This window comes from Spermophilus citellus (genome assembly GCF_964194105.1).
Source record: "Spermophilus citellus genome assembly, chromosome: 12".
In the NCBI taxonomy this organism is placed as follows: domain Eukaryota; kingdom Metazoa; phylum Chordata; class Mammalia; order Rodentia; family Sciuridae; genus Spermophilus; species Spermophilus citellus.
Window position 1 is genome coordinate 13,847,102 of NC_138198.1, and position 17,261 is coordinate 13,864,362.

Genomic DNA, 17,261 nt, shown 5'->3' on the forward strand with positions numbered 1-17,261 from the left:
TAAGTGAAGCTAGCCAATCCTTAAAAAACAAATGTCAAATGTCTTCTTTGATATAAGGGGAGTAACCAAGGACAGGGTAGAGACGAAGAGCTTGAGGAAGATTAACATTAAACAGGGATGATAGGCGGGAGGGAAAGTGAGAGTTAAGGGAAATTGCATGGAACTGGAAGGTGAGCCTCAGGGTTATACACAATTACATATAAGAGGAAAGGAGGAGTAGGAGGAAAATTATATAAGTGGAAGAAACGATTTATAGTAGAGGGGATGGAGAGAGAGTAGGGGAGGGGAGGGGAGGGGAGGGGTGAGGGGACAGTGGAGAATGGGATAGACAGCAGAATACATCAGTCACTAGAAAGGCAATTTGTAAATCAATGGAAATGTAACTGATGTGACACAGCAATCTGTATACGGGGTAAAAATGGGAGTTCATAACCCACTTGAATCAATCTGTGAAATATGGTATGTTAAGAACTATGTAATGTTATGAACAACCAACAATAAAATAATTAAAAAAAAAAAGACACATATATTTCATATTTTGAAAAATCTGGAGAGTTTGTGCATATTGTGTGTGTGTGTGTGTGTGTGTATATATATATATATACACACACACACATACACACAGAACACACAGACATTAAAAAGTAGAAATATATATGCCAATCGAAATTCATCATGAAATATATATCATCCACAGATCCAAAAATATTTATTTTACTGAACATAGATTTACGTATCATGTTGTTCAAGTAGGAAGCTCACCCGTAGGTTGAATTTTCAGTTCCAACAGCGTTTAGGAGGAGTGATCTCTTCTCACAATTTGTATCTGCCAAGTCAGCCACCTCACAAGAATGGATGTGGGATAGCAGGGAGGATTCTATATGCGCATGTAAAAATACATGTTGCTGAATAGGCTGCAGAGAAAGGGAGACAGGAATTCACATATTTGTTCACTTTCAAAACACATGGAGAACTACTTCTATTAAATTGGACAAGATTTATAACACCTACCCTTTGTAATGCTAAAGGCAAGTCCAACTATACACCATGCCTGCTCTGAACTGCCAGTATTTCTATTCTGTTTGGGTTATTTTTCTCCATCATATTAGTATTCGTAGTCAGAATCTAGGAGGGTATGGGTTAGTGTCAGGGATTCAGTATTTCGAACGGAAAATAGGAAAATGAATCCAATGTGTAGGCAAATATGTGCTACACAAAAATCTTCCCACTCTCATCCAGAACAATGCCTTGACATTACCTTCGCAACAAGTAAGACGCAATTCGAGGAGAAGAGTTAGAAAAGCTGTGAATACGTATGTGGAATGGAAAATGCTCCGCAGTTCACAACCTTGGAGGTGGTAGAGGAGGTTCCATAAGTAAGGGACAGGGTAAACACTCCACAAACATGGAGCTCTGCTGGCCTAAAGACTTTGTGAGAAACTGCCTCTGAGGTTGGGCACTTGAAATACATGTTGTTGTCAGGAGCTTTAGCTTCCTCTGTAGTGAGACCATCAAAGCTGGGTCTGCATCTATGTGACCTGGAGGACACGGTTTCTGATTTTCCAATGAACATGAGGCAGAAGTGCTGAATTCTCTCTTTGCAGGTAAACTGTGGCCACTGGGGTCTAAGTGTCTCCCTGTGTGGACTCTGAAGCCATTTGGTCATCCTCCACTTTTCGTGGTGTTTCTTGCTGCTGCACTGGGAGTTTGGAATTTGCCTCAGGAAATGCAAGGAGTTCAACTGGGACACAGTGCTGGAGGGAGTTCTGTCACGTGCGGTGGGTCAAGGTCCTAGGAGAATGCACCAGCCAGGCTTCTATCCCACAGAGCTTGCCCCCTTGACCATAGCAACCTGATTCTGAACACTGCCCTGAAACCTCTCCATATAACAAGATGCCTTTACATAGAAGGGTCTGCTCGCTGCACCATGTCAGTCACAAGCCATTTGGAAGCCAATGGCAGATCCACATGGCCCCACCACAGATGTTCTATCACACACCTGCACACCACTGCTCTAGGCCCGCTACTCAGCAGGCCCCAACTTACTGGCATCTCTGTTTTACACCATTTTCATGAAACCCAGTCAATCAAGGCACTGTCTGGTACACTCATGTTCAGCAACAGGACATCCAAAGGTTCTCCAGTGCCACCTGCTCATTGGAATTTCAAAAATCTCATGGTATTTATCCAGCTAGCCATTTTTAAAGGATGAAGTTGGAGGCACTGTGGGTTTCCATGCCTTCAGGAACCATTCAATGGTGAGCAAGCTCATTTCAAAGAAAGCTCTGGAGAACTCTCACAAACAAGGCTTCCCAAAGAGTGGCCAAAAGGTCACATGAAGCCAGGCCCATTGAGGTCTACAAATGTGAGGTCCATGTGTGTTTTGACTCTCAACTGTGGCTGCCAGGTCTTTAAGAATAAAATCATGTGATATCCGGGCTGAGATTCCCAGTGCTCTGTGGAAAGCCAGCCTGGGACTAGATCTCAGTTTCCAAGGGCGACTCTCATGCATGGCCTCCTCAAATCCCAACACAATTCACGGCAATACTTCTCTGAGCTCAGTTCCAGAACTCAGTCTCCAAGGGGAATCACACCAGAGTTCAAGCCCAGGTGGACCCAGTCATCTCTTCCCACCGCCACACCAATGACCACAATTCAAACCAAAACACTGACACATGGCCCTCATCTTCTTCCATATAGACACTCATCATAACCTCTGGCTGGAGGTTTCCATGAGGGGCACAGCCCAAGACAGTGTCCACAATAAGCTCCCTTGCGCCTCATTTGCCTAATGTCAGGGTGGCCTGGACACCCTTCTTGTGAACCTGGAGTGATCCAATAGGCCTGCCGTTAATACTGCTCCGCTTCTCCAATTGGAGGCCTACTGACTGCGGGTATACATTCTGTGTGTCAATTGGGGTCATGAGAAAACCCAAGCACCTATGGGCTAGCCTCTGCAGGGCTTGAAGAACTCGTTTGACCCGAAGGATCCCTATTCTCACTTGATGGAGGTCAGGAACCTTACAGAGGAAGGCGAGAGACTTCATCCACAATGACTGCTTTTGTGCCAATTTGGCTTTGGATGCACGCATGGGATCTCTCTTTGGATCCGTCAGGTGCTGACAATCTAAGCCACAGCCTCACACAGGGCCAAGAGGCTGATTCAGACACATCCCTTTGCAAAGCCAGTAAGCAAAGAGCCACAGGTGATGCCCATTCATTTCCACTTGAAAACTGTTTTCTTCAGGCTTCACAAAGGGGTGCCCTGAGGTAAAGGCCTTCCTGACATTCAGGGCAACAGAACAATAGGTAAGCAAAAGGCCCAAAGCAGGGTTTCTCCAGGGAGACTTTACTGGTCACACTGATAGCTGAGTTTTCTGAGATGCTCACCATTCCTTTCAGCTATCCAGTACATGGCCATGTCGCCGAACTTGGAGGTGGTACCTATCTTGGACACAAAACCATGAGCCTATTCTGGAGAGTGGCCAGGATTCAGGAAGAAAACAGGAACTTAGGAAGATAGTAGGTGTTGCCCATCCATAAGGCAAGCCGCAGTCCATTCATAAATGGGGCAGGATGAATGCTGGGAAGCTTTCTACTAGACCACTGATGCATTCTCTTTTCTAATGTCTACAACCAGGGACACAGTGGGATACACAAACATAGGAACACTCGCCTCGTCAAAAGACTTACTAGAAACAGTCCACTCCAAACCAAACAAACCGCCTTTCCTACCTATTCTCGGAACATGAGACAAAACCACAAACTCACACCACACCCACAACGGCACCTCCTTCTTCCAAGTTGGCCTGTGACTACCCGGAGTATCGTCTGACTGGTGGGCCATACTATGTTCCCCCGAAATGGCCTGTCCTGTCTCACATCTGGCCTCCTTGGCCAACTCTGTGAAGCTGTCAGGAGACAGCGGTGAGCCACTACCTGCTTTCTCAGGAAAGGCCCCTCTGCAGAGCTTTCCTGGCATTTGGCAATCCTCACATCTGTAGGTACCAAGAAAGACTGACTCTGTCCTTGGTAAATCCAAACAAGTGAGCCCACTGGGACTGGGACTGGGACTGGCTCTGGGTGCCTGGCTTCCTGGATCCCAAGTTCAGAGAGTTCCATCACCAAGGAAGTGAGGTGAGGTCACTTCCTTCAGGAACTGAATGAGGTCACTGCCTTGGCAACCACTGTGTCCTAACAGTTGCTTCCAGGGCTCCCATGAGATGGAGGCTGCCCCTCCTTCCTGTGACACTTTCACAACTTACAATGGAATATCAACCATAGGCACCAAGGAACAGCTCTCCACACAGGCCTGCTTTGGTCCATCGTGTCTACATTAAGAACAGAGAGGCTCATTCAGACACATCCCTTCATCCTGACCAGGTTGTTTGCCATGGAAGATGACTTCTGCTCTCTCAGGTCCTTCATAGCGGCCTACATCTTCTCCAGGGATCATTTCTGCATGGACCTTTGAGGTTCTCAGCAGGTGGAAGATCCCCTACATTCCTGTATTGTAAGACCAACTCTGTCCCTGCTCTTCTGTAAAGTTAGATTGAGGGAACAGTGTATGGTTAGGGTTAAGAACCTGTTCGATTTGGGTTAGGAAACACTCTGCTGGATGATGAATGGTATTGGGAACCTGAGATATTTATACTAATATAGAGGTGAAATGTATGTATGAAAACAGAAATCCAAGTCAGATTTGAAGGCCAGAAGGGCATTGGGCCCTTGATTGGGATACTTAGCTTTGAATGACTTTCTGCACAGGTGTCTCAGATAAATCGATATACAATGGCATAGGACCTTGTACCTTGGATGATTGAATGCAGAAGAGAACATCCAGTCAAAAAGGGATAGTAGGTAGGATTAGGAAGATAGTTGGTAGGTTTAGGAAGAAGAGTGAGTATAAAATTTGGACCAAAAGTTCTTTAGCAATAGGGTGTCGGTTAGAGAGTGAATGTAAATGTCAGCACATGTGAAGAGTCAGCCAGTCACAATGATGAACTGGGGGACATATGTAGGAAAGCAGATATCAATAGAGACATTAGGAAATCAGGCAAAGCATAAAGTGAGTGAGAGGATTAGACATTTTCAACAGGGTGGAGGTTGAATATATCATCTTAGGAAGAAACAAATGTGTAGTCACCAATAGGATTGACATTTGAGAGCATTAGGCAACCTGGACAAGGATGTTTTTAGTAATCCATGCTCACTTTCCAATGAGGCTTTGGTACAATCATAAGTGTGACCTTTGCATTTTGTGTCCAGAATATCACTGTGATAAAATGTATATGGAGATCAGGTGACATGAGTATTTCTTCCACCATTTCTGGGAGTAATATGTTGAAGACATATAAATTAGCCTTTGGGGGTACAAATAGGTGTACCCTGGGTCTATGAATATAGAGATAATGCATGAATAGACCCTTCTGTGAATAAATATTATAACTGGTTCCAATTTAAATAATGGATTGAATTGATATCTGAAAATATATAGGAAATCTAATATTGATACACAACCATTCATTCCAACCAGTTATACATCTAATGGTGATATTAGGGTTATGGTTTACCATGAAGGGGGTTTGAGTTTTGCTTCAAAGGGGATTAAGGAAATGGAAAAGAATGTGTTTGGAAAGAAGTCTCATGAAAAGACCAGTCAAGAAACGTGGAGGAATACATGTGTTCTGAAGCAGGAAGGGATTGAAAGTGAACCAAATGCCTAGAAATTTGTGAACTTGAGGATGAAATACATATCCTATGATGTGCATCAACTGAAGAAATAGTAATGTACCAGTGTTGAATAAAAATGAACGTCAAAATACACATCATGTCCCATAGGAATCTACTTGCATTGATGTTAAACTGGGTCAGTTCCTGTAGAAATATTAGGATCTCTATGCACCATTCTCTGAAGTTAGTTTCAGCACTAGGAAACAAATATGTATTTCAGGTGGATAAATATTTCTGAGCATAATCTTGTGAAAAGTTGATTATAAATCCACATATATGAACATGGATGAATTTAGGGAGTGTATAATAAGACACACATATTTCATATTTTGAAAAATCTGGAGAGTTTGTGCATATTGTGTGTGTGTGTGTGTGTGTATATATATATATATACACACACACACATACACACAGAACACACAGACATTAAAAAGTAGAAATATATATGCCAATCGAAATTCATCATGAAATATATATCATCCACAGATCCAAAAATATTTATTTTACTGAACATAGATTTACGTATCATATTGTTCAGGTAGGAAGCTCACCCGTAGGTTGAATTTTCAGTTCCAACAGCGTTTAGCAGGAGTGATCTCTTCTCACAATTTGTATCTGCCAAGTCAGCCACCTCACAAGAATGGACGTGGGATAGCAGGGAGGATTCTATATGCGCATGTAAAAATACATGTTGCTGAATAGGCTGCAGAGAAAGGGAGACAGGAATTCACATATTTGTTCACTTTCAAAACACATGGAGAACTACTTCTATTAAATTGGACAAGATTTATAACACCTACCCTTTGTAATGCTAAAGGCAAGTCCAACTATACACCATGCCTGCTCTGAACTGCCTGTATTTCTATTCTGTTTGGGTTATTTTCCTCCATCATATTAGTATTCGTAGTCAGAATCCAGTAGGGTATGGGTTAGTGTCAGGGATTCAGTATTTCGAACGGAAAATAGGAAAATGAATCCAATGTGTAGGCAAATATGTGCTACACAAAAATCTTCCCACTCTCATCCAGAACAATGCCTTGACATTACCTTCGCAACAAGTAAGACGCAATTCGAGGAGAAGAGTTAGAAAAGCTGTGAATACGTATGTGGAATGGAAAATGCTCCGCAGTTCACAACCTTGGAGGTGGTAGAGGAGGTTCCATAAGTAAGGGACAGGGTAAACACTCCACAAGCATGGAGCTCTGCTGGCCTAAAGACTTTGTGAGAAACTGCCTCTGAGGTTGGGCACTTGAAATACATGTTGTTGTCAGGAGCTTTAGCTTCCTCTGTAGTGAGACCATCAAAGCTGGGTCTGCATCTATGTGACCTGGAGGACACGGTTTCTGATTTTCCAATGAACATGAGGCAGAAGTGCTGAATTCTCTCTTTGCAGGTAAACTGTGGCCACTGGGGTCTAAGTGTCTCCCTGTGTGGACTCTGAAGCCATTTGGTCATCCTCCACTTTTCGTGGTGTTTCTTGCTGCTGCACTGGGAGTTTGGAATTTGCCTCAGGAAATGCAAGGAGTTCAACTGGGACACAGTGCTGGAGGGAGTTCTGTCACGTGCGGTGGGTCAAGGTCCTAGGAGAATGCACCAGCCAGGCTTCTATCCCACAGAGCTTGCCCCCTTGACCATAGCAACCTGATTCTGAACACTGCCCTGAAACCTCTCCATATAACAAGATGCCTTTACATAGAAGGGTCTGCTCGCTGCACCATGTCAGTCACAAGCCATTTGGAAGCCAATGGCAGATCCACATGGCCCCACCACAGATGTTCTATCACACACCTGCACACCACTGCTCTAGGCCCGCTACTCAGCAGGCCCCAACTTACTGGCATCTCTGTTTTACACCATTTTCATGAAACCCAGTCAATCAAGGCACTGTCTGGTACACTCATGATCAGCAACAGGACATCCAAAGGTTCTCCAGTGCCACCTGCTCATGGGAATTTCAAAAATCTCATGGTATTTATCCAGCTAGCCATTTTTAAAGGATGAAGTTGGAGGCACTGTGGGTTTCCATGCCTTCAGGAACCATTCAATGGTGAGCAAGCTCATTTCAACGAAAGCTCTGGAGAACTCTCACAAACAAGGCTTCCCAAAGAGTGGCCAAAAGGTCACATGAAGCCAGGCCCATTGAGGTCTACAAATGTGAGGTCCATGTGTGTTTTGACTCTCAACTGTGGCTGCCAGGTCTTTAAGAATAAAATCATGTGATATCCGGGCTGAGATTCCCAGTGCTCTGTGGAAAGCCAGCCTGGGCCTAGATCTCAGTTTCCAAGGGCGACTCTCATGCATGGCCTCCTCAAATCCCAACACAATTCACGGCAATACTTCTCTGAGCTCAGTTCCAGAACTCAGTCTCCAAGGGGAATCACACCAGAGTTCAAGCCCAGGTGGACCCAGTCATCTCTTCCCACCGCCACACCAATGACCACAATTCAAACCAAAACACTGACACATGGCCCTCATCTTCTTCCATATAGACACTCATCATAACCTCTGGCTGGAGGTTTCCATGAGGGGCACAGCCCAAGACAGTGTCCACAATAAGCTCCCTTGCACCTCATTTGCCTCATGTCAGGGTGGCCTGGACACCCTTCCTGTGAACCTGGAGTGATCCAATAGGCCTGCCGTTAATACTGCTCCGCTTCTCCAATTGGAGGCCTACTGACTGCCGGGTATAGATTCTGTGTGTCAATTGGGGTCATGAGAAAACCCAAGCACCTATGGGCTAGCCTCTGCAGGGCTTTGAGGAACTCGTTTGACCCGAAGGATCCCTATTCTCACTTGATGGAGGTCAGGAACCTTACAGAGGAAGGCGAGAGACTTCATCCACAATGACTGCTTTTGTGCCAATTTGGCTTTGGATGCACACATGGGATCTCTCTTAGGATCCATCAAGTGCTGACAATCTAAGCCACAGCCTCACACAGGGCCAAGAGGCTGATTCAGACACATCCCTTTGCAAAGCCAGTAAGCAAAGAGCCACAGGTGATGCCCATTCATTTCCACTTGAAAACTGTTTTCTTCAGGCTTCACAAAGGGGTGCCCTGAGGCAAAGGCCTTCCTGACATTCAGGGCAACAGAACAATAGGTAAGCAAAAGGCCCAATGCAGGGTTTCTCCGGGGAGACTTTACTGGTCACACTGATAGCTCAGTTTTCTGAGATGCTCACCATTCCTTTCAGCTATCCAGTACATGGCCATGTCACCGAGCTTGGAGGTGGTACCTATCTTGGACACAAAACCATGAGCCTATTCTGGAGAGTGGCCAGGATTCAGGAAGAAAACAGGAACTTAGGAAGATAGTAGGTGTTGCCCATCCATAAGGCAAGCCGCAGTCCATTCATAAATGGGGCAGGATGAATGCTGGGAAGCTTTCTACTAGACAGGACACATCCATTGATGCATTCTCTTTTCTAATGTCTACAACCAGGGACACAGTGGGATACACAAACATAGAAACACTCGCCTCGTCAAAAGACTTACAAGAAACAGTCCACTCCAAACCAAACAAACCGCCTTTCCTACCTATTCTCAGAACATGAGACCAAACCACAAACTCACACCCACACCCACAAAGGCACCTCCTTCTTCCAAGTTGGCCTGTGACAACCCAGAGTGTCGTGTGACTGGTGTGCCGTACTATGTTCCCCCGAAATGGCCTGTCCTGTCTCACATCTGGCCTCCTTGGCCAACTCTGTGAAGCTGTCAGGAGCCAGCGGTGAGCCACTACCTGCTTTCTCAGGAAAGGCCCCTCTGCAGAGCTTTCCTGGCATTTGGCAATCCTCACATCAGTAGGTACCAAGAAAGACTGACTCTATCCTTGGTAAATCCAAACAAGTGAGCCCACTGAGACTGGGACTGGGACTGGGACTGGCTCTGGGTGCCTGGCTTCCTGGATCCCAAATTCAGAGAGTTCCATCACCAAGGAAGTGAGGTGAGGTCACTTCCTTCAGGAACTGAATGAGGTCACTGCCTTGGCAACCACTGTGTCCTAACAGTTGCTTCCAGGGCTCCCATGAGATGGAGGCAGCCCCTCCTTCCTGTGACACTTTCACAACTTACAATGGAATATCAACCATAGGCACCAAGGAACAGCTCTCCACACAGGCCTGCTTTGGTCCATCGTGTCTACATTAAGAACAGAGAGGCTCATTCAGACACATCCCTTCATCCTGACCAGGTTGTTTGCCATGGAAGATGACTTCTGCTCTCTCAGGTCCTTCATAGCGGCCTACATCTTCTCCAGGGATCATTTCTGCATGGACCTTTGAGGTTCTCAGCAGGTGGAAGATCCCCTACATTCCTGTATTGTAAGACCAACTCTGTCCCTGCTCTTCTGTAAAGTTAGATTGAGGGAACAGTGTATGGTTAGGGTTAAGAACCTGTTCGATTCGGGTTAGGAATCACTCTGCTGGATGATGAATAGTATTGGGAACCTGCGATATTTATAATAATATAGAGGTGAAATATTTGTATGAAAACAGAAATCCAAGTAAGATTTGAAGGCCAGAAGGGCATTGGGCCCTTGATTGGGATACTTAGCTTTGAATGACTTTCTGCACAGGTGTCTCAGATAAATCGATATACAATGGCATAGGACCTTGTACCTTGGATGATTGAATGCAGAAGAGAACATCCAGTCAAAAAGGGATAGTAGGTAGGATTAGGAAGATAGTTGGTAGGTTCAGGAAGAAGAATGAGTATAAAATTTGGACCAAAAGTTCTTTAGCAATAGGGTGTCGGTTAGAGAGTGAATGTAAATGTCAGCACATGTGAAGAGTCAGCCAGTCACAATGATGAACTGGGGGACATATGTAGGAAAGCAGATATCAATAGAGACATTAGGAAATCAGGCAAAGCATAAAGTGAGTGAGAGGATTAGACATTTTCAACAGGGTGGAGGTTGAATATATCATCTTAGGAAGAAACAAATGTGTAGTCACCAATAGGATTGACATTTGAGAGCATTAGGCAACCTGGACAAGGATGTTTTTAGTAATCCATGCTCACTTTCCAATGAGGCTTTGGTACAATCATAAGTGTGACCTTTGCATTTTGTGTCCAGAATATCACTGTGATAAAATGTTTATGGAGATCAGGTGACATGAGTATTTCTTCCACCATTTCTGGGAGTAATATGTTGAAGACATATAAATTAGCCTTTGGGGGTACAAATAGGTGTACCCTGGGTCTATGAATATAGAGATAATGCATGAATAGACCCTTCTGTGAATAAATATTATAACTGGTTCCAATTTAAATAATGGATTGAATTGATATCTGAAAATATATAGCAAATCTAATATTGATACACAACCATTCATTCCAACCAGTTATACATCTAATGGTGATATTAGGGTTATGGTTTACCATGAAGGGGGTTTGAGTTTTGCTTCAAAGGGGATTAAGGAAATGGAAAAGAATGTGTTTGGAAAGAAGTCTCATGAAAAGACCAGTCCAGAAACGTGGAGGAATACATGTGTTCTGAAGCAGGAAGTGATTGAAAGTGAACCAAATGCCTAGAAATTTGTGAACTTGAGGATGAAATACATATCCTATGATGTGCATCAACTGAAGAAATAGTAATGTACCAGTGTTGAATAAAAATGAACGTCAAAATACACATCATGTCCCATAGGAATCTACTTGCATTGATGTTAAACTGGGTCAGTTCCTGTAGAAATATTAGGATCTCTATGCACCATTCTCTGAAGTTAGTTTCAGCACTAGGAAACAAATACGTATTTCAGGTGGATGAATATTTCTGAGCATAATCTTGTGAAAAGTTGATTATAAATCCACATATATGAACATGGATGAATTTAGGGAGTGTATAATAAGACACATATATTTCATATTTTGAAAAATCTGGAGAGTTTTTGCATATTGTGGGTGTGTGTGTGTGTGTGTGTATATATATATACACACACACACACACATACACACAGAACACACACACAGACATTAAAAAGTAGAAATATATATGCCAATCGAAATTCATCATGAAATATATATCATCCACAGATCCAAAAATATTTATTTTACTGAACATGGATTTACGTATCATGTTGTTCAAGTAGGAAGCTCACCCGTAGGTCGAATTTTCAGTTCCAACAGCGTTTAGGAGGAGTGATCTCTTCTCACAATTTGTATCTGCCAAGTCAGCCACCTCACAAGAATGGACGTGGGATAGCAGGGAGGATTCTATATGCGCATGTAAAAATACATGTTGCTGAATAGGCTGCAGAGAAAGGGAGACAGGAATTCACATATTTGTTCACTTTCAAAACACATGGAGAACTACTTCTATTAAATTGGACAAGATTTATAACACCTACCCTTTGTAATGCTAAAGGCAAGTCCAACTATACACCATGCCTGCTCTGAACTGCCTGTATTTCTATTCTGTTTGGGTTATTTTTCTCCATCATATTAGTATTCGTAGTCAGAATCCAGTAGGGTATGGGTTAGTGTCAGGGATTCAGTATTTCGAACGGAAAATAGGAAAATGAATCCAATGTGTAGGCAAATATGTGCTACACAAAAATCTTCCCACTCTCATCCAGAACAATGCCTTGACATTACCTTCGCAACAAGTAAGACGCAATTCGAGGAGAAGAGTTAGAAAAGCTGTGAATACGTATGTGGAATGGAAAATGCTCAGCAGTTCACAACCTTGGAGGTGGTAGAGGAGGTTCCATAAGTAAGGGACAGGGTAAACACTCCACAAACATGGAGCTCTGCTGGCCTAAAGACTTTGTGAGAAACTGCCTCTGAGGTTGGGCACTTGAAATACATGTTGTTGTCAGGAGCTTTAGCTTCCTCTGTAGTGAGACCATCAAAGCTGGGTCTGCATCTATGTGACCTGGAGGACACGGTTTCTGATTTTCCAATGAACATGAGGCAGAAGTGCTGAATTCTCTCTTTGCAGGTAAACTGTGGCCACTGGGGTCTAAGTGTCTCCCTGTGTGGACTCTGAAGCCATTTGGTCATCCTCCACTTTTCGTGGTGTTTCTTGCTGCTGCACTGGGAGTTTGGAATTTGCCTCAGGAAATGCAAGGAGTTCAACTGGGACACAGTGCTGGAGGGAGTTCTGTCACGTGCGGTGGGTCAAGGTCCTAGGAGAATGCACCAGCCAGGCTTCTATCCCACAGAGCTTGCCCCCTTGACCATAGCAACCTGATTCTGAACACTGCCCTGAAACCTCTCCATATAACAAGATGCCTTTACATAGAAGGGTCTGCTCGCTGCACCATGTCAGTCACAAGCCATTTGGAAGCCAATGGCAGATCCACATGGCCCCACCACAGATGTTCTATCACACACCTGCACACCACTGCTCTAGGCCCGCTACTCAGCAGGCCCCAACTTACTGGCATCTCTGTTTTACACCATTTTCATGAAACCCAGTCAATCAAGGCACTGTCTGGTACACTCATGATCAGCAACAGGACATCCAAAGGTTCTCCAGTGCCACCTGCTCATGGGAATTTCAAAAATCTCATGGTATTTATCCAGCTAGCCATTTTTAAAGGATGAAGTTGGAGGCACTGTGGGTTTCCATGCCTTCAGGAACCATTCAATGGTGAGCAAGCTCATTTCAACGAAAGCTCTGGAGAACTCTCACAAACAAGGCTTCCCAAAGAGTGGCCAAAAGGTCACATGAAGCCAGGCCCATTGAGGTCTACAAATGTGAGGTCCATGTGTGTTTTGACTCTCAACTGTGGCTGCCAGGTCTTTAAGAATAAAATCATGTGATATCCGGGCTGAGATTCCCAGTGCTCTGTGGAAAGCCAGCCTGGGCCTAGATCTCAGTTTCCAAGGGCGACTCTCATGCATGGCCTCCTCAAATCCCAACACAATTCACGGCAATACTTCTCTGAGCTCAGTTCCAGAACTCAGTCTCCAAGGGGAATCACACCAGAGTTCAAGCCCAGGTGGACCCAGTCATCTCTTCCCACCGCCACACCAATGACCACAATTCAAACCAAAACACTGCCACATGGCCCTCATCTTCTTCCATATAGACACTCATCATAACCTCTGGCTGGAGGTTTCCATGAGGGGCACAGCCCAAGACAGTGTCCACAATAAGCTCCCTTGCCCCTCATTTGCCTAATGTCAGGGTGGCCTGGACACCCTTCCTGTGAACCTGGAGTGATCCAATAGGCCTGCCGTTAATACTGCTCCGCTTCTCCAATTGGAGGCCTACTGACTGCCGGGTATAGATTCTGTGTGTCAATTGGGGTCATGAGAAAACCCAAGCACCTATGGGCTAGCCTCTGCAGGGCTTTGAGGAACTCGTTTGACCCGAAGGATCCCTATTCTCACTTGATGGAGGTCAGGAACCTTACAGAGGAAGGCGAGAGACTTCATCCACAATGACTGCTTTTGTGCCAATTTGGCTTTGGATGCACACATGGGATCTCTCTTAGGATCCGTCAGGTGCTGACAATCTAAGCCACAGCCTCACACAGGGCCAAGAGGCTGATTCAGACACATCCCTTTGCAAAGCCAGTAAGCAAAGAGCCACAGGTGATGCCCATTCATTTCCACTTGAAAACTGTTTTCTTCAGGCTTCACAAAGGGGTGCCCTGAGGCAAAGGCCTTCCTGACATTCAGGGCAACAGAACAATAGGTAAGCAAAAGGCCCAAAGCAGGGTTTCTCCAGGGAGACTTTACTGGTCACACTGATAGCTCAGTTTTCTGAGATGCTCACCATTCCTTTCAGCTATCCAGTACATGGCCATGTCACCGAGCTTGGAGGTGGTACCTATCTTGGACACAAAACCATGAGCCTATTCTGGAGAGTGGCCAAAATTCAGGAAGAAAACAGGAACTTAGGAAGATAGTAGGTGTTGCCCATCCATAAGGCAAGCCGCAGTCCATTCATAAATGGGGCAGGATGAATGCTGGGAAGCTTTCTACTAGACAGGACACATCCATTGATGCATTCTCTTTTCTAATGTCCACAACCAGGGACACAGTGGGATACACAAACATAGAAACACTCGCCTCGTCAAAAGACTTACTAGAAACAGTCCACTCCAAACCAACCAAACCGCCTTTCCTACCTATTCTCAGAACATGAGACCAAACCACAAACTCACACCCACACCCACAAAGGCACCTCCTTCTTCCAAGTTGGCCTGTGACTACCCGGAGTGTCGTCTGACTGGTGGGCCATACTATGTTCCCCCGAAATGGCCTGTCCTGTCTCACATCTGGCCTCCTTGGCCAACTCTCTGAAGCTGTCAGGAGCCAGCGGTGAGCCACTACCTGCTTTCTCAGGAAAGGCCCCTCTGCAGAGCTTTCCTGGCATTTGGCAATCCTCACATCAGTAGGTACCAAGAAAGACTGACTCTGTCCTTGGTAAATCCAAACAAGGGAGCCCACTGGGACTGGGACTGGGACTGGGACTGGCTCTGGGTGCCTGGCTTCCTGGATCCCAAGTTCAGAGAGTTCCATCACCAAGGAAGTGAGGTGAGGTCACTTCCTTCAGGAACTGAATGAGGTCACTGCCTTGGCAACCACTGTGTCCTAACAGTTGCTTCCAGGGCTCCCATGAGATGGAGGCTGCCCCTCCTTCCTGTGACACTTTCACAACTTACAATGGAATATCAACCATAGGCACCAAGGAACAGCTCTCCACACAGGCCTGCTTTGGTCCATCGTGTCTACATTAAGAACAGAGAGGCTCATTCAGACACATCCCTTCATCCTGACCAGGTTGTTTGCCATGGAAGATGACTTCTGCTCTCTCAGGTCCTTCATAGCGGCCTACATCTTCTCCAGGGATCATTTCTGCATGGACCTTTGAGGTTCTCAGCAGGTGGAAGATCCCCTACATTCCTGTATTGTAAGACCAACTCTGTCCCTGCTCTTCTGTAAAGTTAGATTGAGGGAACAGTGTATGGTTAGGGTTAAGAACCTGTTCGATTTGGGTTAGGAAACACTCTGCTGGATGATGAATGGTATTGGGAACCTGAGATATTTATACTAATATAGAGGTGAAATGTATGTATGAAAACAGAAATCCAAGTCAGATTTGAAGGCCAGAAGGGCATTGGGCCCTTGATTGGGATACTTAGCTTTGAATGACTTTCTGCACAGGTGTCTCAGATAAATTGATATACAATGGCATAGGACCTTGTACCTTGGATGATTGAATGCAGAAGAGAACATCCAGTCAAAAAGGGATAGTAGGTAGGATTAGGAAGATAGTTGGTAGGTTTAGGAAGAAGAGTGAGTATAAAATTTGGACCAAAAGTTCTTTAGCAATAGGGTGTCGGTTAGATAGTGAATGTAAATGTCAGCACATGTGAAGAGTCAGCCAGTCACAATGATGAACTGGGGGACATATGTAGGAAAGCAGATATCAATAGAGACATTAGGAAATCAGGCAAAGCATAAAGTGAGTGAGAGGATTAGACATTTTCAACAGGGTGGAGGTTGAATATATCATCTTAGGAAGAAACAAATATGTACTCACCAATAGGATTGACATTTGAGAGCATTAGGCAACCTGGACAAGGATGTTTTTAGTAATCCATGCTCACTTTCCAATGAGGCTTTGGTACAATCATAAGTGTGACCTTTGCATTTTGTGTCCAGAATATCACTGTGATAAAATGTATATGGAGATCAGGTGACATGAGTATTTCTTCCACCATTTCTGGGAGTAATATGTTGAAGACATATAAATTAGCCTTTGGCGGTACAAATAGGTGTACCCTGGGTCTATGAATATAGAGATAATGCATGAATAGACCCTTCTGTGAATAAATATTATAACTGGTTCCAATTTAAATAATGGATTGAATTGATATCTGAAAATATATAGGAAATCTAATATTGATACACAACCATTCATTCCAACCAGTTATACATCTAATGGTGATATTAGGGTTATGGTTTACCATGAAGGGGGTGTGAGTTTTGCTTCAAAGGGGATTATGGAAATGGAAAAGAATGTGTTTGGAAAGAAGTCTCATGAAAAGACCAGTCAAGAAACGTGGAGGAATACATGTGTTCTGAAGCAGGAAGTGATTGAATGTGAACCAAATGCCTAGAAATTTGTGAACTTGAGGATGAAATACATATCCTATGATGTGCATCAACTGAAGAAATAGTAATGTACCAGTGTTGAATAAAAATGAACGTCAAAATACACATCATGTCCCATAGGAATCTACTTGCATTGATGTTAAACTGGGTCAGTTCCTGTAGAAATATTAGGATCTCTATGCACCATTCTCTGAAGTTAGTTTCAGCACTAGGAAACAAATATGCAATTCAGGTGGATGAATATTTCTGAGCATAATCTTGTGAAAAGTTGATTATAAATCCACATATATGAACATGGATGAATTTAGGGAGTGTATAATAAGACACATATATTTCATATTTTGAAAAATCTGGAGAGTTTGTGCATATTGTGTGTGTGTGTGTGTGTGTGTATATATATATATATACACACACACATACACACAGAACACACACACAGACATTAAAAAG